At 39.5% G+C, this 26712-nt stretch overlaps 1 protein-coding gene and 1 long non-coding RNA gene across 2 annotated transcripts in view; one reads left to right on the top strand and one right to left on the bottom strand.

Annotated features, from left to right (window-relative positions):
* The window catches only part of LOC139970099 (uncharacterized), a 377392-nt gene extending 351124 nt beyond the window's left edge, over positions 1-26268 (bottom strand). The window contains exons 1-2 of the long non-coding RNA XR_011793996.1: positions 26074-26268; positions 24929-25093 (exon numbers count right to left, since the gene is read on the bottom strand). This is a non-coding gene — a long non-coding RNA (uncharacterized lncRNA). The remainder of the gene's footprint in view (positions 1-24928; positions 25094-26073) is intronic.
* The window catches only part of LOC139970041 (uncharacterized), a 242036-nt gene that overhangs the window by 169679 nt on the left and 45645 nt on the right, over positions 1-26712 (top strand). The window lies entirely within an intron of this gene.

Consider the following 26712-nt stretch of genomic DNA (forward strand, 5'->3'; position numbering starts at 1 on the left):
GAAAATAGATTTGGCTCGCTTCGCGCGCACTAGCCGCATTGTTGCTGTGAGAATTATTTACTCCTTCCACATGCATGTTAGCTGGATTACCTTAACATTTTCTGCCCACTTCGCAGTCACGCATGTGTGTGTCTGTCTTCGTTTTAGTGACGCCAGCTTGTAATCACGATAACTGATGCAAGATCCGATCGGTCTCATATACTTGGTGGGTATGTTACCAATAGTGAGTAGATGGTCCCTATCGTTTTTGGGGTCCAATCTTATTAATATTCCTAAGTAGACGGACTCCTTATCTCGGCAACCGAATGGCCGATTTTGTTCATACTTGTTTAGTGGCATTGGTGGGAGGTGCCGAGGGGCGGAGCCAAATGTAATTTCGTTGAAAGATGCTCGTAATCACTCTTAGTCAATGACGCAAGGTTTGATCATTCCCATACTTGGGTGGTGGATTACCCAGAGTGAGTAAGTATTCCCTATTGTTTGTGGTTCCAATCTCATTAATATTCCTGAGTGGGCGGGGCTTCGAACAATTTCTTTAAATGCTAATATCTCGGCAACCGTCTTTCCGATTTTGTTCAAACTTCTTTGGTGGCATTGGTGGGAGATGGGGAACATGTGTAGGTTATAAACCTACTTCATCTCATCAATATTCATGAGGGGCGTGGCCAAATGTGATTTCGCTGAAAATTGCTCAGAACCACTTTTTGATTCCTTGCCAGAGGCAAAAGGAAGATGTGCAGGCATGCATGTGTGTGTGTGTGTCTATGACGCCTATTGTAACCACTCTAAGTGGATGACGCAAGTTCAGATCGTTCTAATACTTCGGCGGTGGATTACCCATAGTAAACATATGATTCTTATTGTTTTTGGTTAAAGTCAAATGTCACCTTAGGTCAACAGAGGTAGGTCAAACAATTATATCTGGCTTCAAATCCAAAGGCAATGAATCACGAAGCTCTAGATTCTTGTTATGCATTATAGCCAGCTACACTACATTCCCGGCCCGTAGCATTTATGTTGTGTTACGGTCAGAAATTTCCAGAGAGGGAGTTGGGTCCAACATGTGATGAAATGTAGTGAGATATGTTAATAAGGAAGTGTGCTTACATGCAAAATGGTGCAATATTTTGCCATTTTTTGTAGTAAAGTGTCTTCATTATTTAGCCAACATTTTCAAGCACCCCCCCCCCCCATCTCTGCACACGCTCTGATGATGCATTCAACAGTAGCATACTTCAGTAAGTCAGGGGCGTGATAAAAATACTGATGGTGTTTGTTTATTCAACAGTATCATGTAGTCTATATACTGTTTATCATCTTTGTGATATCTGTTTTACAAGCTATTTGAAAGGATTGCCTAGCAAAGAACCAGTGGCATAGTTAGGGGCGCAATGGTATAGGGGCGCCCAAATGTGGTTTGGGCCCGTATAAACTGAACTAAAACTGTTGACATGGGGCGAAGTTTGCCCCCCCCCCCCCCGATCGCCATTAATGCCCAATACGCTACTACAAAAAATTGAAGTCTACTAACACTTCGCGTTCTCAAAGTAAATCACTGAAGCTGCATAAAGAACTACCATACTACAGTATATTAAAGCTGCAATGACAGAAAAGATAATCGCGCGTAGCGCGACATTTTTTCAAATCTGGATTTAACCATTGACCACACTAACTATAATATCATATCGTCTCTGCTTAAAACAGCCTGATTTCGTTCAATCGGCCTCATTTTTTAGTTTTGATGACGTCACATTGAGTCATATCTAGGTTTTGACGTTATAGGTACAAACCTGTCAACCTGTTTGACTCCAAAATAGGGAGAATAACATTTTTCTGGGCCAAAAAACAGGGAGAACAAGGGGAAGATAGGGAGGTTGGTAATTTTCAACTGAAATGATATAAATACTCCTAAATAAGTATAGTCTTCTTATTCAATACAATGAGAGAATCATCCAATCAGTGTTTCTTGTTGTAGTTTACAGCAGCTCGCTTCGCTTTCTACAGGGTTTCTTTAGTAGGCTTCCATTTGAAACAGGGAACAGTGGACTCTGGGTACTGTGACTGTGACTTAATGGCTAGTATGCTAGATAGAGTCCCATCAAGCTTGAGACTTGACCGACTGCAGTCTGTCTTGTTCTTGCGAACTACACTGAATATAGCCTTTCCTGTTTAGAGTTACTGTGGGGAATTACTAAGCATAGGACTAATTGTTGGCTATTTTCAGAAATGTCGCAAGTGTAGAACTTAAAAAAACCGGGAGAATAGAATATGAAACCGGGAGGCCGGGAGATTCTGGTAAAAACCGGGAGTATCCCGGTAAAACCGGGAGTATCCCGGTAAAACCGGGAGAGTTGACAGGTATGTAGGTACGTCAATGTGTATTTTCAATAAGCTATTTTGATTGTTTGTGGTCATGTTTCTATCTTCCTGTAATATATGTTGAGGGTGTAAAACCAATCGTTAATGAGCTGTTACAGAGCCTCAAAATAATCGTTTGCGTCCATTTTGAATTCATGTTAATTGGATATAATATTCAGTGGGGACACGACAACAATATGAAAAATGGAAATCTCCTGTTGCAGTTAGTTCTAGGTTCACTTCCATTTTTAATGAACTAAAAGCCTAAACCCTGCCTACATCGGCTGCCCATCAATCGTCGAATTTCCAAGGAGGGGATTGTCCTGGTGAATTTGTCCGGGGGGGGGGGGTTGTCCGGGGGAAGTTGTCATAGTTGGGAATTGTGCGGAGTGGGAATTCTCCGAGGGGGGGGGGGGGTAATCGTCAGGGGAATTCGTCCAGTGGGGAGTTGTCCGGGAACCGTATCAAGTATTATCATATGCCGTTTATATAAACAGAATGAAACATATAAGGTGCTGTAGCTTCAGAATATTATTTCGTTATCTGTTTTAGGAAAGGCCAATTATTAGGGACAATATATTTGTATCTTAATTGCCCTTTACAGGTACCCTAAGAAGTTCATTGGGACGCATCTAAAATATGTCCCTCTTTTTGAAAAAAAAATGCATCTTGTTATCCGTCTTTTTAATACCAGATGATTTAATACGTAATGGAACTGAAACATCTTATCTTCAATCTTAAAAAGATATCTAGTCATATATCGTAATAATGATAGTATCAACTAAGTACGATATCACGGGGCAAACTTCTTATAATCTTTATATTTAAAATAAAATAAAACTGTTAATAAACTGCTTATCCACTAGAGAGCTTGTGTAAGAAAATGTTTAAAATTATGTTGGTCTGACGTTTTGATCCTAACAGGATCTACTTCAGAGGCTAAATGACAAGTGGTCATTTCGATCCTGCTAGGATCGAAACGTCAGACCAACTTACCTTTACACGATCTTTGTATTTGTTTGTTGTGTAAACAGTGACTGTCATACAACGGTAGTAAAGTACGTTATAAATTTAGTTTATGGTACAGGCCAAGTAAATAGCTATAACAATAGGCAAGCAAGTTCCTGATTACGAAAGGTAGGTTAGCTGTGAAAAGATGTTAATATTTATATAGTAAGTTATGAAAACGAAGGTAGATACGAAAATAAATATATTCATATTAAGAACTAAAAACAAACAGAATTTAAAGAACAGAAAGCCCTGTTATTTGAAAAGTCCCCTTTTCTCATGTTCTGATTAGTAACAAGTGAAATACGTATCGTTTTCTTTTATGGAAATCACTGGTAAATACGACTGAAAACATTTATTGCTTTAATGATTTATAATCAAGTTACAATGGATGACACGTTATTGATTTAATTTTACTGTTAGCTGAATTTTGAGCTGAGTTTATTAGAGTGTTTTCACCAAGCCAATGTTTGTCAAGTCAAGTCACAAGTCTTTCGCTCATGTCACGCGTATAACAGTAGCTTATAGTCATTCGAGATGTAAGCTACTGAAAATCAACGACCGATGCTTAACGAGACATCTTTATCAAGTGCTTCGGGTCCTGTGAATGACGTGTTTCAGTGAGCTCTTGTTACAATGTTATGGAGGCTGCTCTTTTCTACAAGAGTAGTCATAATTGTAATATTGTACCGTTATGGAGGGCAGGAGCAGAGGGGTAGCTAGGGAGGGGGACAGGCCCTCAAGTATTTGTCTGCCACCCCCAGTAATATACACTGGGCAGTAACTGAACTTCAGTGTAAAACCGGTGTACGTTTACTCTCTTAATACGCAAATATAATGTTAATACAAAATCAAAGATTTACTTACTCTGTACAGAGACTAATCTTGTATCATAATGGAGGGCAGGGGAGGAGCTGAAGGGTCTATACGGCAACAGGCCCTCAAATATTTGTCTGCCACCCCTTGAAATTATCGAAACTGGAATAGAGATAAACATTATAGTATGAAACATTATTGTCTAGGTTTCCTTTTTTTTTCTGTTGGTTTTATCTGTACCAGGTGTTAACATCCGCTCCAACTGTTATTACCAAGTACGCAATATAATATCTGAGGGTTGCTCAGAAGGATTACCTCGCATTGTTTGGCTAACAAAGGATCCAGCCGAATGACTCAGTGATGCCTTAAAGTAGCCTACAACCGTAGATGAGTGGACCTGGTGTCCTCGACACTGAAGAATGTCTTGATCTAACAAGTGAACTAAAGGAAGGTGTGATAATGCACCCCCCCCCCCTCTTCTTCCCTCCAGTCGCCCCTTCCGACTCATACACCTCCCTTTGACACTCCAGGTATTCGGTCTGTCGGTACAACGAATATCACCTTTAATTGTGTTATTATACTTATTCACGTCACAAGAACACTCCGTCTTCAACGCAATCCAATTCCATGATATTAAACTACTGCGTGTACAGGGCTATGCACTGAATGTAAGGAAAGATATAACAAACACCGTCTTTAACCATCACGCCCCCATCACCATCCCATCCCTAGTAATTCCACTACATATGTGACTCCATGTGTGGCTCCATGTAGTGGGTCACGTTTTTCATCGTATATCGAGTGAAATATAGGCTTACTTTGTACTATGGAAACTGTGTACAACTAGCGCATTGTATGTAAATACTAACAACATCAAACAAACAGACAAGTCGTTCCAGACCCCAGGAAGAGGAGGGTTAGTTAACATGTACCGAGATACCAAACTAATAGGTAGCGTGGTTTAGATTACAATTCTAAACAGTACTTTACATACGGAGTAGTACTACAACATCCTTAGTTTAATAGTGTAAGTATAAATGCAATGTACAAACAAAACAACAATAACTCACTCGTTTAAGTTCAGCTGGAGTATAACAATTTATAATATTCTATATAAAGCATAATTATACAAGTATAAATGAACAACGGAAAAATGACTGGGAGTGATAAACAAAGAAAAAGAGGATTTTAAGTTTTAAACAGTAAACAATATAGCATCTCATGAATAATCATCAACCAGATACATACACATGAGAGGGTATAAATACATCTTATTCAGTGAATTATGGTTAATTTACCTTTCGCGTAAATGTTCTGTATGTAAAGGCGAACATGAATTATGAATGGTTGGGTATAAGTCATAGACATAACCGAATAATACAGTCGCTGGCCCATACATCATACAAAGTTCACTAATATATTGGTCACTCAGCCGCTTGAGGAATTCTTTAAAAAAAAAAAAAAACTAAATACCTTGTTCTGCAGAGTAAAATTTTTTATTAATCAGGAAAAAAAGATTCAACCATAGCAGTACCATTTATGTCGGACACCACCAAGAAAACCAATTAAATCCCTTTATAAATCGAGTGATTGCTTCTGAAGGAAGGTCCATTACACCCTAGCAATCCCTACCTATATACTCTTTTTTAGGCTTGCTATTGTAAAGTGATGTGAGAAGTCATTTAAGTTTAAGGTTGGGACGATTGTTTTCTGCAATTTCCAGTCAGCATTTTGACCCATTACATACACAGTAGGCAAATAGGACGTCATTCGATCAGACCACATAATATAGCTTGTATAGGCAAGCAATACTAACTAAGTAAACCTGTCGTAAACAATTGTCAACAATATAAGTACGGTTCATTATTATTATTTTAATATATTAGGTAACGACAGTTAACGATAACCCTTGTGTATGGTATATACTCTACAAACAATATGGCAAGCCAAAGGGGGAGGGGGGGGGGAGGGTGGACGACCGCCCATCGCAATTCACGGAATTGTTGTGGCGTTCAGCCGGTGAATAATTACACCACTGCTGCAGTAATCCCTGTCTCTTTTTCAACCTTAAAAATATGTATTAGCAAAGCCTTGCGCTTAGAACTACTTATATGGATGACATTTATATTCTAAATACGCCTCAAAATGCACCAATTGACGTCTGAACCTTTATTGGGGGTGGGGAGTGTGGTTGGACCCTAGACCCGCTACGTGATAGTCGGCTTGAATGACCACGGGGCATCATCCTCTCATTTATGAAATCTTTGGTTCGCATCTAGGCCTTTTTGGAATGCATGGTTCAGGCTCCTAACTTAATCCATCAATGGGCAAGTTTGAATGTGTCCTCCACTTTTGAAATCCTGCGCACGCGTACCTGTCTATGACCCCTGCAAAGAGCTGTAGTACATGACTACCGGGCCATACAATGTAGTGTCTGTGTTGCTCCATACCTTGCAAGGAACTGTCACGGAATGAAGAGAAAGGGAGCTGTCACTGAGTTCTTTGGTATAACTTGATCTGTCATAATATATAATGAGTGTATATCATAATTGTAATTAATTAATCATAAAGGTGTTGCTTCATACCTTGCAAGGAACTGTCACGGAATGAAGAGAAAGGGAGCTGTCACTGAGTTCTTTGGTATAACTTGATCTGTCATAATATATAATGAGTGTATATCATAATTGTAATTAATTAATCATAAAGGTGTTGCTTCATACCTTGCAAGGAACTGTCACGGAATGAAGAGAAAGGGAGCTGTCACTGAGTTCTTTGGTATAACTTGATCTGTCATAATATATAATGAGTGTATATCATAATTGTAATTAATTAATCATAATCAGGAGCTGTTACATATATATAGAGCTCCCTGCTATAATTAGGGAGCTGTCACTGAGAATAGCTCCCTGCTATAATTAGGGAGCTGTCACTGAGAAGAGCTCCCTGCTATAATTAGGAAGCTGTCACTGAGAATAGCTCCCTGCTATAATAAGGGAGTTGTCCCTGGGAAGAGCTACCTGCTATAATTGAGGAGCTGTTACATATAGAGCTCTCTGGTATAATTAGGGAGCTGTTACATATAGAGCTCCCTGCTATAATGAGGGAGCTGTCACTGAGAATAGCTCCCTGCTATAACTAGGAAGCTGTCACTGAGAAGAGCTCCCTGCTATAATTAGGGAGTTGTCCCTGGGAGGAGCTACCTGCTATAATTGAGGAGCTGTTACATATAGAGCTCCCTGGTATAATTAGGGAGCTGTTACATATAGAGCTCCCTGCTATAATTAGGGAGCTGTCACTGAGAATAGATCCCTTCTATAATTAGGAAGCTGTCACTGAGAAGAGCTCCCTGCTATAATTAGGGAGTTGTCCCTGGGAAGAGCTACCTGCTATAATTGAGGAGCTGTTACATAACCAGGTTCGGACGTTTTCCAAGGTTTTCCAAGCCTGTCGCTATGCCCGGAGTTAACTCGTTGAAACGCGGGTTCAAATTGCAGGGCTTATCTGCGGTTACAGTTTTGCTCCACCTATCCTTGCTTGAAGCATGGAGCTATAAACAGATGCTTGAAGCAAGACCGCGTTCGTGGGACCGGGGTAATATAGAGCTTCCTAGTATAATTAGGGAGCTGTTACATATAGAGCTCTCTGCTATAATTAGGGAGCTTACTTTGAGATATCTCCCTGCTATAATTAGGGAGCTGTTACTGAGTCCCTGCTATAATTTGGGAGCTGTTACTGAGATATCTCCCTGCTATAATTAGGGAGCTGTTGCATATTGAGCTCCGTACTGTAATTAGACATCTGTCTTCGAGAGAGAACCCTGTTATAATTAGGGAGCCCCCTCGTTATTACAGAGCAAAATGAACGAATGCTACACATTTCATGTACGATACTTCCTCAGCGCTAACTTAGGCCTCAAATCTACAAGTCATTCAATTTCTTTGAAATGAGCGTAGAAAATGGAGATGGGAGACGTTGGGGGGGGGGGTGGGGTCAGGGGTGTAAAAAGGTGAGAGATAGTAACACTCATCTTGGCATTTCTTCGTATGCAATCTTCATTTTCATCGCGAGACTATGTTCTCGCTGTTCGCGAGTCAGGAGAGGAATTAAAATAAATCGAGGCAGATAAAGCAAGATAAAGGTGCTCATTTATACATTGTGTACCTCTGTGTCATGTTCAGACCAAGTCATGAAATATTACATATCATAACCAACACCTCAATCGTGTCTAAGCACTTAATTACTCCATTCTCTCATATCAAATCCGCCAACTTCTTGTCTAATTTCAACATTCCTAGTGGACAAATATGGAACGCGAAAAGGGCAACCATATTTCGTTGTCTAAACTAAGTTTGTTGCTGTCTAAACTAAAGTTGTTGCTTCTGTTTTATCATGTTGTAGCTCAAATTTTGGTTGTTGTCTAAACTTACGTTGTTGTCTAAACTTACGTTGTTGTCTAAACTTTCGTTGCTGCCTAAACTTACGTTTTTGCCTAAACTTACGTTGCTGCCTAAACTTACGTTGTTGTCTAAACCTACGTTGCCGTCTGAAGTTGGTTCCGTTGTCTACTTACGTTATTGCCCAATCACGTGATATAAAAATATGGGCTATTCGCGCGAAATTCAACTTGCGCTGTATATACATACACGTCGTTAATTTGCTGACCAATTACGAAATAGTCAGTAAGATTGACATGTATCCCAACCCAATTACAAGCCGGTCAACGCTCTCCACCATGCTACATACATAAGCTGACCCCGCCCACTTTGCTCCTCTAGAAACTTCCCGTATATGCGAAGAACAAAGGCGGCCTTGTCCACGGGACTGTTTACCTAAACCCAGGCAGCAAGAACCAAACCCCTGCGTACAGTAATCATATGAAGCCCATGTGGTAAAGCAATTGTTGAACAGCGCCGATGGCAACAATGTAAGCGCGAAAAGAGCAAACTGATTTCGTTGTCTAATCTAAGTTTGTTGTTGCCTAAACTAAAGTTGTTGCTGCTGTTTCACCATGCTGTTGCTCAAACTCACGTTGATGTCTAAAATTCCGTTGTCTAAACTTACGTCGTTGTCTAAACTTACGTTAAACTTAGCAACGAAATAAGTTTGCCCTTTTCGCGTTCCATAGACAAATGCATTTATCCCCATAAATCCCCACTCCCACCCCCGAACGCTACTAACCGATATAGTGGCGGGTGGTAACACCGGATTGTTAGCAGACGCGTATCCAGGGAGGGGGCGTTGGGGGCGCGCGCCCCCGGGTAAGAAAAGGAGGAGAGAAAAAAAGGAGAAGAAAAAGGAAAAAAAGAGGGGAAAAAAGAGGAGGAGAAGAGGAAGGAAGGGAAAAGAAAAAGAAGAAAGAGAGAAAAAGGAGAAAAGGAGGGAGTAGAAGAAAAACGCCAAGACACCGGGAAGAGAAAGAGGAACAGTGACATCATTACAGCGCTGGTCCCTATTATATACACAGGGTAGCCAGTGACGGATCAAGGATTTCGGAAGGGGCGTTTGCCTCACCCTACCCCTTACACCGAAAACTCCATTTTTGACGTTTCCATTTTTCCTCTCTCACTCATGATCTATATATGGTCTATCATAACGCGTGTGTGTGTATATACGCCTTAAACAATTGTAGAATTGTGCTATGAAACCAACTGTGGCTGGTCTCGAACTCGACCGTGTCGTCGGGGAACACGACGCATTTCGGAAAGGGGCGACCGCCCCCCCCCCCTTCAGCATATTTTTTTTATGATATCGCCAGTAATTTCAAAGTAGAAAGTGCTTAGATGCAACTTACAAGGACCAGGAAATGTCGTTTCCAGCGATCTGGGAGGCATTTTCGGCCAAAATTTTCTTGAACGCTTCGCGCCAACTTATGGTGGCGCTACGCTTAGATAATTTGCCTACAGGCTTCGCCCCTCCCTTGGCAAATTCCTCGCTACGCGCCTGTTCGAATTTGTAAAGCAACCGCAGCAGATATCACATCATATCAGTGAGCATGAAAATGGCGTTCCAGGATGAACAGCCTCAAAACTGTCCGACTTGCCCGAAAACTTTAACCAAAATTTTTGGCGCGCCTTGCCCGCGTTCAACATGGTATGGTCAATATCATATGAACAAGCATCGGTTATTTACCCTACATCGCATGCCATCGTGTACCGTTATGGCGGGCCATCAGTCTCAAATCATGGGAGATCGACTTATACCGATTTAAATCGACATATACCAGTTTCCTTCGACCTATGTGGCGGGCCATCAGTCTCAAATCATGGGAGATCGACTTATACCGATTTAAATCGACATATACCAGTTTCCCTCGACATATCATCGATTTATTTTACTTATCATCGATTTAAATCGACATATACCAGTTTGCTTCGACATATCATCGATTTATTTTACTTATCATCGATTTAAATCGATGATAAGTAAAATAAATCGATGATATGTCGAGGGAAACTGGTATATGTCGATTTAAATCGATGATATGTAGAATGAAACTGGTATATGTCGATTTAAATCGACATATCATCGATTTATTCTACATATCATCGATTTATTTTACTTATCATCGATTTAAATCGATGATATGTAAAATAAATCGATGATATGTCCATTTAAATCGACATCTACCAGTTTAAATCGATGATATGTCGAATTAAATCGGTAGAAGTCAATTTCCGTGGACTTATACCAGTTTCTAGCGTCTTAAATTGACATATACCTATTTAAATCGACATATCATCGATTTAGCTCATTAACATATTCCAAATCCCGATTTCGGTGATGATTGACATGTGGAGATACATCACGTGTAGTCACCTGACAAGGCGGGCGAATAATTGAAAATAAACACGAGCACAGTGGAATGCATGATTTGAGCTTGAATACTGTAACTGTTAAACCCCATGGGTATATACTTAGCTACATTAAAACGTAACCTTACAGTAGGCCTCACTGCAGAACAATATCATCTTTGTTTATGGTGTAACTGGAGTAGGTAATTGCATCTGTGTACGTACTGTGGGCCTATTCAGTTGCATGTGTATTCCTATACTATAGCGCCATGTGTTCGAGTAGACAAGCCCAGTTTGCATTGAGATAATTGCACGTCATTGACATATCAGTTATTTCAGCCTTATTGTTACACCGAAATCTTTTTGCAAGTAATTGTTCATAATTACCATTGACATATAACCATGATGAACACCCTTGCTAGCTTCGTAATTTTGGAACTATTAAATTACTCGCCCGCCTTGTCAGGTGACTACACGTGATGTATCTCCACATGTCAATCATCACCGAAATCGGGATTTGGAATATGTTAATGAGCTAAATCGATGATATGTCGATTTAAATAGGTATATGTCAATTTGAGTCGCTAGAAACTGGTATAAGTCCACGGAAATTGACTTCTACCGATTTAATTCGACATATCATCGATTTAAACTGGTAGATGTCGATTTAAATGGACATATCATCGATTTATTTTACATATCATCGATTTAAATCGATGATAAGTAAAATAAATCGATGATATGTAGAATAAATCGATGATATGTCGATTTAAATCGACATATACCAGTTTCATTCTACATATCATCGATTTAAATTGACATATACCAGTTTCATTCTACATATCATCGATTTAAATCGACATATACCAGTTTACTTCGACATATCATCGATTTATTTTACTTATCATCGATTTAAACCGTGGACGCAATAATACATTTTGTTGTTATAGGGCCAATGAAGCCTACAGTCAACTATTCTTGCTTTATAAAGACGCTTTTTTTGAAAAGATCGCACTGCGTTTATGTTAGGCGAGAAATGAAGCTAAAAGAGAGCCGGACAATAACGATGATGCATAAATGTTGGCATGAAAATATTCTTATCCCTGACATTTGGTGTGGGGGGGGGGGGGATATGGTGTATTACATCCCCTCCACCCATTTTCATGGGGGGATATATCCCCCCTTCCCCCCAGGATCGCCGCCCATGGGTTTTAATATTTGTACACCAATAAATTAACTGTGTCTGAATTTTCGAAAATTTCCGACCAACATTTTTTATCACACTTCCCTCTACTCGTGCAATTTTGACCAGTCTGTTAGGGGTTGAAGGAGGTTTTTCTATATTGGTTGTCCGTAGATGAAATTTTGTGCAACATTATGGGTATGTTTTGAGTTTATTCACGAGAAATGTGAATTTTCAAATTCTGAACAAATAATGGGCTTGGAACCTTGAAAAGTGGGCCTGGCGGATATTGTGGGCCGCGACGTAGAATCACCTATGAAAAGCAATGATCCACAGGACATGAGATGAGGTCGAACATGATTTGTGACTGGTGACAATCTTCAAAAAGGTTATGGATGGAAAAAAACACTATCGGGAAATACTTGCAAGGTTCTCAGGCAAAAAGTGTACATCTGGTTGGTCATTTTCAAGCCCGAGAGGTGCCATTTCCGGTGATCTGGGGGGTATCAAAACCAGAAATTTTCTTGTACGCTGCGCGCCAACCGATGGTGGCGCTCCGCTTAGATAGTAATTCGCGCCTCCCGGGTTAGAAAATCCTGGATACGCCCCTGGTTAGGATAATACTGCTTAAAGTTTCAGACTCGTGTGACAGACTCGAGTTTTGTGAACATATTGTTTCATTAATCAGTTATTACTATACAAATTAACAATATACAGTGTTAGTTCACCAGTATATAGGCGTAGGGGATAAAGCTACAAACAGAACCAGCTGCTTTAAGCTAAAATCGATCATGCTCTGATCAGGAGCGTCACTCCGAATTGAGAGTTGGGTGGGGTAGGGGGCATAAATAGGAAACATGAATAAACCGAAGGAGTCGACGAGCGACTTAGTGCAAAGACTTTTTGGGTGGGGTTCAGGGGCGAATCCCCGCCAGTGGTCCAGGGGTCGGACTCTACAAATCTTCAGGTTTACTCTGTTTGGTGCCTGAATTGATATGTCATTCATAAATATATTTAATAAAAGTCGCATTTGACAAGATTAGCCTTGAATTAAAAAGACTTATCTATTTCACCTCCTGATGTAACTTATGGCATTAATCATGATTATTCAGATTGAAACTTAAACCCAAAAGGAAGCATCTAAACTTTGAACAAAAGGTTATCTAGTTATCCAGATGTCTACAACATGCACACATATGGTATTATAAATACATTTGAAAAGCACTATTTGATATTTAGGCACATTCACTTCATCGGAAACAACAAATCATAAAAATAAAGATAAACATCAGGGCCGTAGCCTGGGTAGAATTCCTAGCAGCAGTTAAGGAACATCGAGAAACAATGTATCGTCCAAATGTTACATAGCGATGCTCTGATGTGCGGATATACGGTACAAGGCGCTTTTTCAAGAAATTTGACTGGGTTGGTCATTTCCAAAAAGGGACCGTCATGACACTATCTAAGGACCTACTGCTGGTAGGGGAGGTGGAATGAGCTGAGTGAGTGGACCGTGTAGGGGACGGTGCCTTATTATTCTTAGTAAAACAGTGTGGCACTAATATAGGGGATAACAGTGAAACATACGTAATAAGTATATTTATGAACCGTAGTTTCACGTAAGACTGCTACACTGTTCATGCAGGTTAAATCTTTGGAGCTCTCTACCTTTATTTTTATTATAATCCCCTTCTGCTCCCATCCCGCCCCCCCCCCCCCCCTCTGAAAACCACCAGAAACAGTAGTCGCATCAGAGATCGTGCATATACGTGATGAGCAGTTAAAGTAAACCTTATGTTATTTGACCGCCATTCCTACAATACGTGTCTAGAATCTCAGAGTTTGCACACTACAGACTACAGGTAATTAAATCAGAAGAAATGATATGAACATTTATCGTAGGCCTACTTTCATTTAGAAAGTGTAAATCTCAAGGGGCAGCTACCCCTGCGCAGGCTACGGCCCTGCATACTAAACTACTGCATGTAAAGAACAATGCACTGACTCTGTTAGGAAAGAAAGAAAAAGTACTGTTTATAGCCATCCATCTTCCTAACCACCTCCATCTCTCCAACCCCCACCATCTCCCTCAAACCCTCCATCCCCACCGCTCTCCCAAACCCCTTCCATCTCCTCAACCCCCTCTATCACCCCAACCCCTCCATATCTCTCAAACCCCTCCATCTCCCCAACCCCTCCATCTCCCTCAAACCCCTTCATCCCCACCTCATCCATCTCAACAACCCCTTTCATCTCCCTAACACCCCTCCATCCCCCACCCTCTCCAACTCCCCAACCCCCTCGCTCAAATCCCTCCATCCCCCACCCTCTCCAACTCCCCAAGCCCCTCCATATCCCTCAAACCCCTCCATCCCCACCCTCTCCAGCCCCTCCGTCCCCACCTCATCCATCTCCCCAACCCCTTCCAGCTCCCTCACACCCCTCCATCCCCCACCCTCTCCAACTCCCTAACCCCCTCCCTCAAACCCCTCCATCTCCCTCCATCCCCACCCTCTCCAACTCCCCAACCCCTCCATCTCCATCAAACCCCTCCATCTCCCTCAAACCCCTCAATCCCCCACCCTCTCCAACTCCCCAACCCCCTCCCTCAAACCCCTCCATCTCCCTCCATCCCCACCCTCTCCAACTCCCCAACCCCTCCATCTCCATCAAACCCCTCCATCTCCCTCAAACCCCTCAATCCCACCCTCTCCATCCCCCACCCTCTCCAACTCCCCAACCCCCTCCATCTCCATCAAACCCCTCCATCCCACCCTCTCCATCGCCCACCCTCTCCATCTCCCCTCTCTCTCTCCACTTCTCTAACAATTTATTATATTATACGTAAAGTATAATTATACAAGTATAAATTAACAACGGAAAACTTTCTGGGAATAATAAACAAGAAAAGAGGAATTAAGTTCAACAGTAAACACAATAATCAGCATCTCATGAATAATCATCAACCATATTCATAAACATGAGAGGGTTGTATTACATCATTAGTCTTAGCTAACCATCATTGGAATTCATTACATTCTAATTAATTAGGTGTAACATTACCTTTCAAGCTAATGTTCGGTCCATATAAAGGCTAACATGAATTATGAATGGTTGGGCCTACATCATGGACAGAAGCGAAGTATACAGTCTCTGGCCTTATACACCATATAAAAGTATGTTAATATATTTATCACTCAGCAGCTTGAGGAAGTATTGTTTATAGCACGACCACAGTTCTTACTATTTATTACGAAGACCAACATTGCACTACAGCAGTATTGATAGAATAATAAATATAACCATATATAGTAATCAAGAAATATGAATGTAAAATGTGACCAGAATAGAACATAGAACAGAATAAAGAGATGTATAGAATATGATAATAATATATATCTAGGGTTAACAGAAATCAAGAGCTAAGATTCAATGCACAAGGCATCTCCTAAGTTTGTAAAAAGATGCCGGTCTGGTGTATGGCAAGCATCAGAGAGATTCAGTTACAATAATATTCAAGGCACGTTTTACGAGAGTAATATTGTGGATTGGACAGCAACTGAACAGGTTCTGCTACCCCTCTCTCTCTCTCGACACTGAAAACAGGACATAAATTAATGTTAAAACATGGCAAAACAATATTGTTGACTGACCACAGCTTACTTTAAGTTTGTGGACAACAATTAGAATCCTTATACAGACTTACGGCAACATCTCTTTATTTATGTATTAAACATGGTAGCAAATTTACAGATATGGGTATCAGGTGACTGTCAAATTGCTGGCTACCCTACACAATGAACTCACTATGAACTTACTATATGTATAACACAGTTCTATGTAACTGATTGATCTCAACAAGAGTATTTCATTTTAGAAATATGGATTTCAGAATTCATCAGTTTAGTCCTCAGTACCCAACAAACTGTCTATGTACCTGCATGGTAACTCAATATGCTGATAATAAGTTTGGGTTGATATGCTACAGCATGCCATATAATCTTGGGAGTAACCCACAGGTGGAAATGCACATATAACTTCAAAGACTTGATACTTCATAGTTTCTCAATTTCAAACACATCCCTGATCAGATCAAGGTACACACTACAAAAACTTATAGACCGGGAGCCCAGAGGGTTTGGTTAGCTGGGAAGGTAACCAATTGCCTTGTACATCACAACGTTGACAGTGCATTCCTGTATATGAAACCAGACGACTGGCAAACCGGGTGTGGTGGGTGTGGCTGGGAGAGCAATTTTAAAGTCACCTCAAAGCTAACCTAGATCAGCTTTGATGGTAACCACAACAAAGTAAGTACAATGTGTCAGCAATGGCCCCAAGAGCAACAAATGGCCATCGCCAGTAATTATTGGTGGTGGGGTACCCCTGCCAGTCATCAATAATTGACCCCTCAAGGCTGACCTAGGTCAGCTCATGAGGTAACCACTTGAAACCTACTGGAAAATTATGGTTAGGACTTCAGATACAAGGGATGGGCATTGCCAGTAATTTTATTGGTGGGGTACCCCTGCCAGTAGACCCCCAAAATGCCCCTCCCCTCATTGACCTAGGTCAGTTCATGAAGTAACCAGTTGAAAACTACTGGAAAATGATTGACAGGACTCTATATGTAAGGGATGGGCATTTCCAGTAATTTATATTGGTGGGGTACCCCTGCCAGTAGACCCCCAAAATGCCCATCCCCTCATTGACCTAGGTCAGCTCATGAGGTAACCAATTGAAACTACTGGAAAAATGATTGGCAGGACTCTATATGTAAGGGCTGGGCATTTCCAGTAATTTATATCAGTGGGGTACCCCTGCCATTAGACCCCCAAAATGCCCATCCCCTCATTGACCTAGGTCAGCTCATGAGGTAACCAATTGAAAACTACTGGAAAAATGATTGGCAGGACTCTATATGAAAGGGCTGGGCATTTCCAGTAATTTATATCAGTGGGGTACCCCTGCCATTAGACCCCCAAAATGCCCATCCCCTCATTGACCTAGGTCAGCTCATGAGGTAACCAATTGAAAACTACTGGAAAAATGATTGGCAGGACTCTATATGTAAGGGCTGGGCATTTCCAGTAATTTATATCAGTGGGGTACCCCTGCCAGTAGACCCCCAAAATGCCCCTCCCCTCTGGGCTCCCGCTCTATTAGCTTGCCTGGCATGTGGGCAATCTTTATTTTCTACAGAAGTTGAAGTTTTCTGATGAACTGTTAATTTAGGTAACTTTCAGTAGCTGTCTCCACTTTAGAGAAATCTTCAATCCACCACTGCATACTACAATATAGTAGTTGTGTTCAGTCAAGTTTGTTAGCTCTACACAATTAAACAAGTGGAATCTTAAAAATGTCATTTGATGTTATTTATAGAGCTAATTAGGCAAGCTGTCTTCACCTACATATAGCCTGTAGATTTCATCAAAGGAACCCAACACAGCCCATGACCATTTCACAAACTGACTGTTGAGAAATTATCATGTGAAGACTCACATCCACAAAGGAAGTTATGTCAGGAGTGATGTGTTCCCACTTGACTTTTTCTTTCACTTTCTTGGAGGAAATGTACAGAAGAAATGTTGAAAACTGTATCACCTGGAGGTTAAAGAGAAAATACACAATAACTCAACTTTCCATTCACTAGATTTATCAGGTGAAAATTCATCAGGTCTGTGATCATTTTTGTAACATACATCAACGTCTTCCCTTGTGTCTTATTAATAAGTATATATGAGTAGTATAGGGTGTGTCTCAGGGCAGCAAATATATTGTTTTTAGGAATATGTTTTGCATCTGATGTAAGCAATTACAACACTTGTAGTGGTGACTAATCAACTCCATGTTACCTTCCAAGAATTGTGTAGCCCCCCACCCCCCCCCCCCCCCCATAAAAGAAATCTTTTGACAATTGCTGGAAATTTTCTACCAGATTTGTGAGCTATCTTCCATAGTATTGCAACAGAAAATAAATGTAGAAAGCACATCTGCTGGAGTTTCCTGGAAATATCTCCTAAATGGACAGTATTATAACTGAAGTGCAAATAATGTACATCTTAAACAGAACACATTAAGAGAATCCTTCAACACTGTTGACCAATGGCTAAGAATATAATCCTGAATTACTTTGGTTTTTTCTCTGGGGACATGAATGTGGTCCAGGGGGTTCATGCATGTCTTGTATTACTGACTGACAACAACATATCCACACATTACAGTAAACCCACTAAAGAATTCCATTTGTAATCCCTTAGTATATAGCTCATTAACAAATGACATAAAACCTAGATTATCTTCAGATTTAAATTTTACATCAATTTTATTGGGTTTTAGATGTACTGAGAGGGGAAGGGTTGGAAAGGTTAGGATGGAAACAGAGATTTTTATGGTCCCTGTTAGTCATTCTACATGGTTCTAACTTAGTGTGGGTATGGTTCTAACTTAGTGTGTGTATGGGTCTCATTTTGTGTGCAGTGACTCTATTTAATTGTTAGGGCACATGCACTTATGAATTAAATTGATTGTTTATGAGCCTGCCATACATTTAACTGCCTATTATTTGCGGAAATTACAGTAGGCTGACAATACAGGGGAGTCTGGCTGCGCTGTTAAGACTGATTACTACCCTTACCTGCCACCCAACACTATGACACACTGATAAATTAGAAGGGATCAAGTCATCTGAATATTTTGTTCCTTCATTTATGATGGCTACACAAAACAAAGAAATGGACCCAGTATACTAAACACATACACCTCTTTGTGTACTTTTACACAATGGTAAGCAATACAATGTATGACATGTATTGCCAAATATATGGTGTATGCATGTTAGACTGAAGCCATTATCTTTTTCCCTAGGCCCATAGGGAGTTTGCTGATCAAGCAAGATTCAAAACAATTACTGTTCCAACAGGATTAGGCAGTAACAAAATCACTTCCTACTTCAGAATCAAATCTAATTATAACTACAACCCAGCTTACCAGTCCTGCTATACTCTAAGTATACACTAATCATTACCATCAGCATATTGTAAACCATTCTGTGCAAGATCCACATCATGTGACCCCCAAAGATCGTCTCAAGAAAGATTAATCCACATTTACCTAATCAGGAGATAAAGACAAAGACAATAAGAAACATATCAGAACTAGATGTTTAATGCAAACGATAAAATCCCTTGTTTTTGAGTTTGCCTTTTTAATATTTACTCAACAGTTATTCCATTGCTCACAGATACACAAGCTTATGCTAAAATGACTCAATAATTGCAGGTTCCTTCATTTTATTGCAAGGCGCTTTTATTTTAAAGTTGAATAATTTTTGGAAATTTATCCATAAAGAAAACAAAAGGCAAAATTTGGTAACATGTTTGCAATCCTATGGATAAGACTAACTTGGTCAGCATACTTTCTAATTAGATACTTTTAACGTTTTTTGGTGCAGCAGGCCAATGAAGTTGTTCATCTTTGTATGAACACTAAATTTCTAATTCTATTACTTTGAAGTCAAGCAAAGTTAGGCCTAATTACTGGTCTAGATTGCTTTTTTCAAACTATCTGTATACCAGTGTGAAGCAGTGGCTGCTCTATTACATAAATGTTAGTGTTTTTGCTTTCACAACTTTCCCAGTAACTTCATTTCCAATTTTGCCAATATACAGCAACATGATGCACCCCCTCCCCCTCCCTACCCAAACACACTGTTATAACAGAATTACTGAATTACACAATAACTTTAAGAACAGAAAAATCATACAAATGCATTAAAGATTTCAGATGACATAACATTCTAAGTGATTGTCATATTGTGTTGTATGATCTTCTGTGATAGAATCATAAACTGTTGCTTGTCATAGTGCAATAGTCAATACCTAGCATTATCCATGGCATATTTAATATGATGGGATATGTGGAACCTGTCATAAATTACATAATATCCACTCAACCTGGAGGCTGTGATAATTGAAAGCCTTCATTAGCATTATATGCTCACACAGTGACAGGAATAAAAGTGCTGCATCATGAAAAAATGGATGCTAATGACCATTAAAAATTGGTCAGATTTGAGAGATTAGAGATGTACTTGGCATCAGAATTTCATCCTCTTGAAACCTACAATTATGATACAATTTGTAGAGATGATGCTACAATTAGAGAAATACTGAACAAAAGAGGTCTCACAGAATCCCTGAGTCTAAGACACAAACTTTAGCAGTATTCTAACTAGATTGTTTATATGTTATGTCTTGTTTTAACAGTGATTTGAATTGAAGGGAGTTGGGGGGGGGGGGGGTACTGGATGATAGACTTTCCGGTGGGGAAATTTCCCTTGAGGGATCATCTGATACGTCATGGAGTAAAAATATTAAAATACCACTTTCATTTTCATGGAGGAGGGGAGGAGGGGGGAGGGGTGGGTGGGTAAGAATCAGTTGGTGGACCATACAATCATTACCCTGCTCATGTTAACTGTACACATTTCTTCCAAGAGCTGTAATCCGGATATGGTAAAGCCCTAAAAAGGCTGGTCTCAGGACTGAATAATTCCAGTTTACCTGATGATGAGAAAAAAAAAACTGCATTTGGTGATCAATTATAATGTTATTATTCAGGTAAATTTTCATCATCGGGTCTGCAAGTAGCAGCATTCTACCATGTAGCATTGTCAAACACAGAACACAGCTGATATAAACATATGGTATGTAGCAAAATGCTACTGCAGTTTCAAAATAAATCACTCAGTTATAATTATAATAACAATGTAAAGAAACTAATGCAACTAAAATACAAATCTATAGACTGTACAAGATGAGTTCAAGGTCTCATAATGCTTCCCAAAGTGTGTATACAGCTCACCTAATACCAAGCTAATTGAAATATAAAGAAACATTAACTTGAAATTGAGACAAGCATGGAATCTTCAATACAAACTTTAGGCAATAACACTGGACTGTCTATAGGTTGATGAATTTGTAGGATTTCTGAAATGATGACATTGTACTCTAATTGATTGAGTTAAAGTACATATTTTTCTATCTGCAGACTTTGACATATACTGTTATTTCATAACATGTTGTTCGGTGCAGTCCTGTTGTGAGAGGGTGAGGGTTGGGTGGAGGCTACAGTTGTACGTCAGCTAAGTGCCCAGTGAAATATGTGATAAAGATTGATATACTTTAAACTTTGGATAAACAAAGACTTAAAAAAAGTGGATCTGGTGACACAACTGTGCATGGAACTGTGCCTGGCTCTCAATATCACTGGTTTTGTGTACATCTTACTTGAATAATGCTTCTTTAGCCTCACAAGATGTGATTGTGAATCTTAGAACTGGTGTGCGACAGTTTATCAGGAGTTTGGCTAAAAATAACAAAGAAGAAAAGGAGATCTACAAACCCAACCATAATCTTCAGCTGATATGATAGACATCTTTGAGATGAATATCAAAGGTGGAGTTGATTTGCATTCTACTGTCCAATTTTATAGTTCAAATCATATTTCCAATATTTAAGCAAATGCTAAAAACAGTAATCTCTACTGTACTACAGTCAATAAATATCATAACAAACATAACACATTAAATTTCAAGATTATATCCATAGTTGTGTGACATATGTGACCTACCTAAATTAATCAAGGTTTCTTGATGGAGTGGAGTGTTCATTACAAATACTCTTAACACAAAGCTCAGCAATACAGACTGAGTTGACTTCTTTAATGTTTCTACAGCATCATGGAATATCTAAAATGGTATTTCAAGTTTTTGGTTTTAATCTGAAGAAAATAAGTACCTAAACAGAAGACATATTTGTAGGTAACCCAAGCTACTTTCATATAAACCAACAAGTTGTCTTCCAGTTTTACCATTCTGGGAGTGTCAGGAGTTCTAGAAGACTTTATTCATATGAGTCTAAAAGGCAAGTTTTATTTCAGTTTGGAAAATGGTAAAATGTACCAGAGGGTGTTGAGGTAGCTATTGTGTCATACTGTAGCAAGGTCATTACAAACATACCAAGTACTGGATTAATCCAGCAAGAATCCGATCGTTTTAATGTCCTTACTAGGGATTAATTCTGTCAGTTGTATTTAATCTACCACACATCTTTGAAACGTTATCATTACTGTTCTACACTTACCATTAATGTGATTACCATCACATGGAGGAAATATCAGCTGATGAACCATTCATCGTCCTTGTCAGCACAGTATGAACGTGAACTTCCATCGACAACTGGTAACTACAGGTAGAATAGGTGATCCCCTAATAGCTCGCTTCATATTTAACCTAATGAAGAGAAAAGAAAGTGATGTGAATGAGATTTGAGTCCTAATTATAGGAGACATTGAGAATGTCAGTCAGAAATAGATACGTGAATGTCTCTGGCTAACTACCCTGTATACATGAACAATCACAGAGAAAAAAATACAGAGGAAGGAGTACACTTCAGTTTCCAATAACCAGGTATTAAGTGTAAAAACAATTAGCCAGTTAAGCATCAAACTTGAACCGGATTGTCCGTTGTTTAGTGGAAGTGGCATATAAAGGTGTGGTGCAGTGATATAAATGAGCTCCCAAAGGAGAGTCCAACCTCACACAAACCCAACCATGCATGGTTTGGGCCTGACTGAGAAATGTGTGAGATTTCGCACCACTCTTTCGTATTGAGGACAGAATGTCTTTTGAATTTCCACTCATTAGGAGATAATTGTATCTAATTTAGTGTGTCAGCTTTGGTGGATGTGTTTTCATATTATTTTTTCTTTATTTAATGGCACCAAGCCTCTGGAGATTGCACTGGCTACATTGACCTAGTTACACCACTCTCCGGGGGGGGGGTCTCTTTCTAGATTTTAGATCACCAAAGGTTTATAAAGTACCCTGTTCAGCTGGTCAATAGCCATACAATATGGTTAGTTCTTTCTTTGGCAGATGAAGACACTTGTAGCCTCAAAATTTTGAGTTAAAAAGTTTTGAGATGAAAATGTCAAAATTTTGACTTTTGAGGTCAAAATCTTGAGATAAAAATTCCAAATATTGAGAAAGCAAATTCAAAATTTTGAAATTTGGGGTCACTTATTTTTTTTTCTTAAGCCGCCGTACTAAGTCGGTGAAGTTAGATCAGTTTAGAGACCAATTAGATTTCTTAAAACCAACTGCAGTGACTGGAGCAGCAATGTTTAAAAATTAAACAAGCATAAGTGACAATTCTTTATTCACAGAGCACATACTCAGATTAGAAGGAAGTATATCCACTTGTGTTCTCTATTTATAGTGGCTGGACTTACAAGGGTACTGCAAAGTTCTCCAAATCTTCATTATTTTCACATAGTTTCTGGAATCTGCTAGCAATTTTGAGCACATGAGGACATGTCAGTAATAGAAATACTTAATCTGATTTTACTCTGTAATATATATCTGAACCCTAGCCGGGTGCTGGGGGCTTCAGAAGAGCTCTGTAACATATCTTCTACTTCATATCCTCTTGTACTAAGTATTAAGCATGTAAAAACATGTTAGAGAGAAAAATTTAATTTCTATGAAGTATTTAAAATCTAAGCCCTGGTGGGAGTCCCTGGGGACTTTAGCTGAGGCATTCTAACTTTTCAGATATTTAATGTTCTCTGATAGTGATTTTGCAGCCCAAGTTGAGCCTATGGGGGAGGGGGGAGGGGGCAAGTGCTCGCCACCCTAATGGATACCAGTGCTTGTATTTGTTTGAATGCCCTCTAAATGTGCTTATTTTAAACAGCCTAACGAAAATATTTAGCTAAAAAGGCCTCCTAGATTGTTGGAAATGACACTTCCCAGGTCTTGTAAGCTGCTCTAAAGTTTTCTCAACATCCTTTATTTTGAGATCCCATGTCATGATATGGTCATCAAATAGTTTAGTGAAATTGAAGGGGAAAAAAACAGTCTGGTAAGTTACTTTGAAATATCATGACATATCTTTTGTGAGTTTGACACCGGCATTGACATTTTTCGACAAATCTGCAAATTGCGCGTGGAAAATAAGGAAAGATTGACTGGGCATTCAGGCAAGTAACATGCTGAAATGGACCAAACTATATGTCAAACTGACATCATAGATTGCGTCTGAAATATTATTAGGGTGATAAACTGATTGGCCGGTAGTTCTCAGCGATAGAAACTTTGTTATTTTAGTGGTTTTAAAAGAGCATCAGGGTACGTCCGAGAAGTGAAAACCCGATTGAAAATGTAATTTTAGTATCGAGGCAATGACGCGAGCAATGATGTGAGAAACCTGTATGATGTCAGCATTTTTTACCTTTTAACATAATCTTTGGCATTCCAGTACCTGGAAACCACCTTTCTATAAGGGTATTTAGCTCACTAGCTTGTGTGATCAGTTAATGCGCACTGGTTGCATGATCATGATTGGCTGTTTGTATTATTCAGGCGCGTAGCGAGGAATTTGCCAAGGGAGGGGCGAACCTGTAGGCAAATTATCAAAGCCGTAGATTCAGCATTGGAACTATCTAAGCATAGCGCCACCATGGGTTGGTGCGAAGCGTACAAGAAAATTTTGGCCGAAAATGTCTCCCAGATCGCTGTAAATGGCACTTCCCAGGCCTTGCAAGTTGTATCTAAGCATTTTCTCATTCGAAATTACCAGCAATATCATAAAAATGTACAAAAAAATATGCTCAAGGGTGGGGGGGGTCGCCCCTTCGCCACTGTTGCTAGCGGTAGCCAGCAGTTTTGGTGTATAAAGTCACAACAACCAGATTACTTCATTCTGACCATTCCTATGGAACTCTGTGCCTCTAAAAGTGTAGGGTACTGAAAGAAGTTTGATAGGGTCATGGGTCCTGATCTCCAGTACAGTCTCCGTCTTCATATTCACTAGAGGGTGTCTTCCTACGGTTGAATTATTACATCATGGAGCCGTTCGAGCCTCAGTGACTTCTAAATCAAAAGTGAAACACTATCATGATATTATTCAGATATTTCAGAATACTTCAGAAACAAAAGGATACTCACAACAAAGAAAAACCCATGGTAGCAGTTCCACTTTGATCCAATCATTGATATTTTTAATTTAGTGAATATACAGTAAATCACCGGTACAGTGTTTGGTTTCTGAAGCTTTTTGAAAGTTCTTAGGAACTTTTGCATTCAGATAGCAATGTGACACTACAGCAGTCTTTGTGGGCAATCAACTTCACATGCTAGCTGTAAAGACCCCTACACTTTTAGTAAGTAAATTATGTAAAAGTGCATATTTGATTTGTGATATTGAAGCTGAAGATACGTCAATAGGAACTGAGCATTACCAGCAAAAACCCTGGAAATTCTGGATATGTTCCAATAATGGGTTGTCTTGGACCAGTATGGGTGGTGTAAAGCACTGCAGTATTTTGTGTGACACAAACTACAATAATGCTTGCATATGATATTGAATCTCAATCTCTGGAAAACCTTGCGCTTCATTTGACCTTTACCCACTGGCAGGTTAGCACTTAAATCCAGCATATCCCAGGAGAGGAAACAACTCCAGAGTACTTTAAGAATAGGTTTTTATGACTTAATTTGGCTAAAACCTTTCAGACAGTTGGATGATCTCGCAAATGCAGAACACTTCTTAAATGAATAATATGATCAAATTATTTGAAGAAGGAACACCTCCCCTTCAACTTGTAACCAACTATAACAGGCAAGCATCACCATACTTCAGCTAGTCCTACATTGTGCTGAGTATAGGTCACGCTTTATGCTGGTATTGCATACTATTGAATATTATAACTAAAATCATTAGACTAGGCCTAAATTAGGCTGCACTTAGCTTATGTGACTAGAGAAGACCTAAGCCATAACGTTGAACGTTATGATGGCCTGTGAGCCAATCCTTGTACGTGCACAGCCTAACGCTATGAAAGGAACTCAACTGATACGTGGGATTTCTTCTTTGACAATTGTAATATACTCCGTCTGTTTCTTTCAGTATCATGTTCACCATCTGGAATATGTTGCAATACCTTCATATTTAAGCCTGTACTGTAGCTTCGGGGAATCATTTCAAACAAACAGGGAAGTACAACCATTCAACCGTTCTCCAAACGCTGTTTACACTGTGGCGTTGGTTTGTCTAGATTTTGAAAATGAGACTTGTTCAAGTCGTTTTCCATGCCTACGAGGGAAATTCCCCTATTTTTCAGATAAATGGTCAATCTTCCAATTGAAATAATAGCAATTTACCACAAAATGGCAAATTCCTTAGATCTAATAAGTGAGGACTTCATCAATATGCTGCAAAATGTCATTTTATCATTTGCACCTTGACATTTGTCTGCTAAAGTTGTGTTCATAGAATCCTGTACAGCAGCTTGAAATTGCCATCAAGGCAGCAAGATAAACATGTCTTAGATATTTTTTTCAGCCTGGATAGGCTATTGTTTAACTACAAGCTTAGCAAATGGTCAATACTTTAACATTTCTAAAATCTTTTGAAATGACGAGATGAAAGCATTTGGCTATTTCAACATTAATCAGAAAATTTCCAAATTATACACTAGGATATGGAATTC

This window comes from Apostichopus japonicus, chromosome 7, assembly GCF_037975245.1.
Source record: "Apostichopus japonicus isolate 1M-3 chromosome 7, ASM3797524v1, whole genome shotgun sequence".
In the NCBI taxonomy this organism is placed as follows: domain Eukaryota; kingdom Metazoa; phylum Echinodermata; class Holothuroidea; order Aspidochirotida; family Stichopodidae; genus Apostichopus; species Apostichopus japonicus.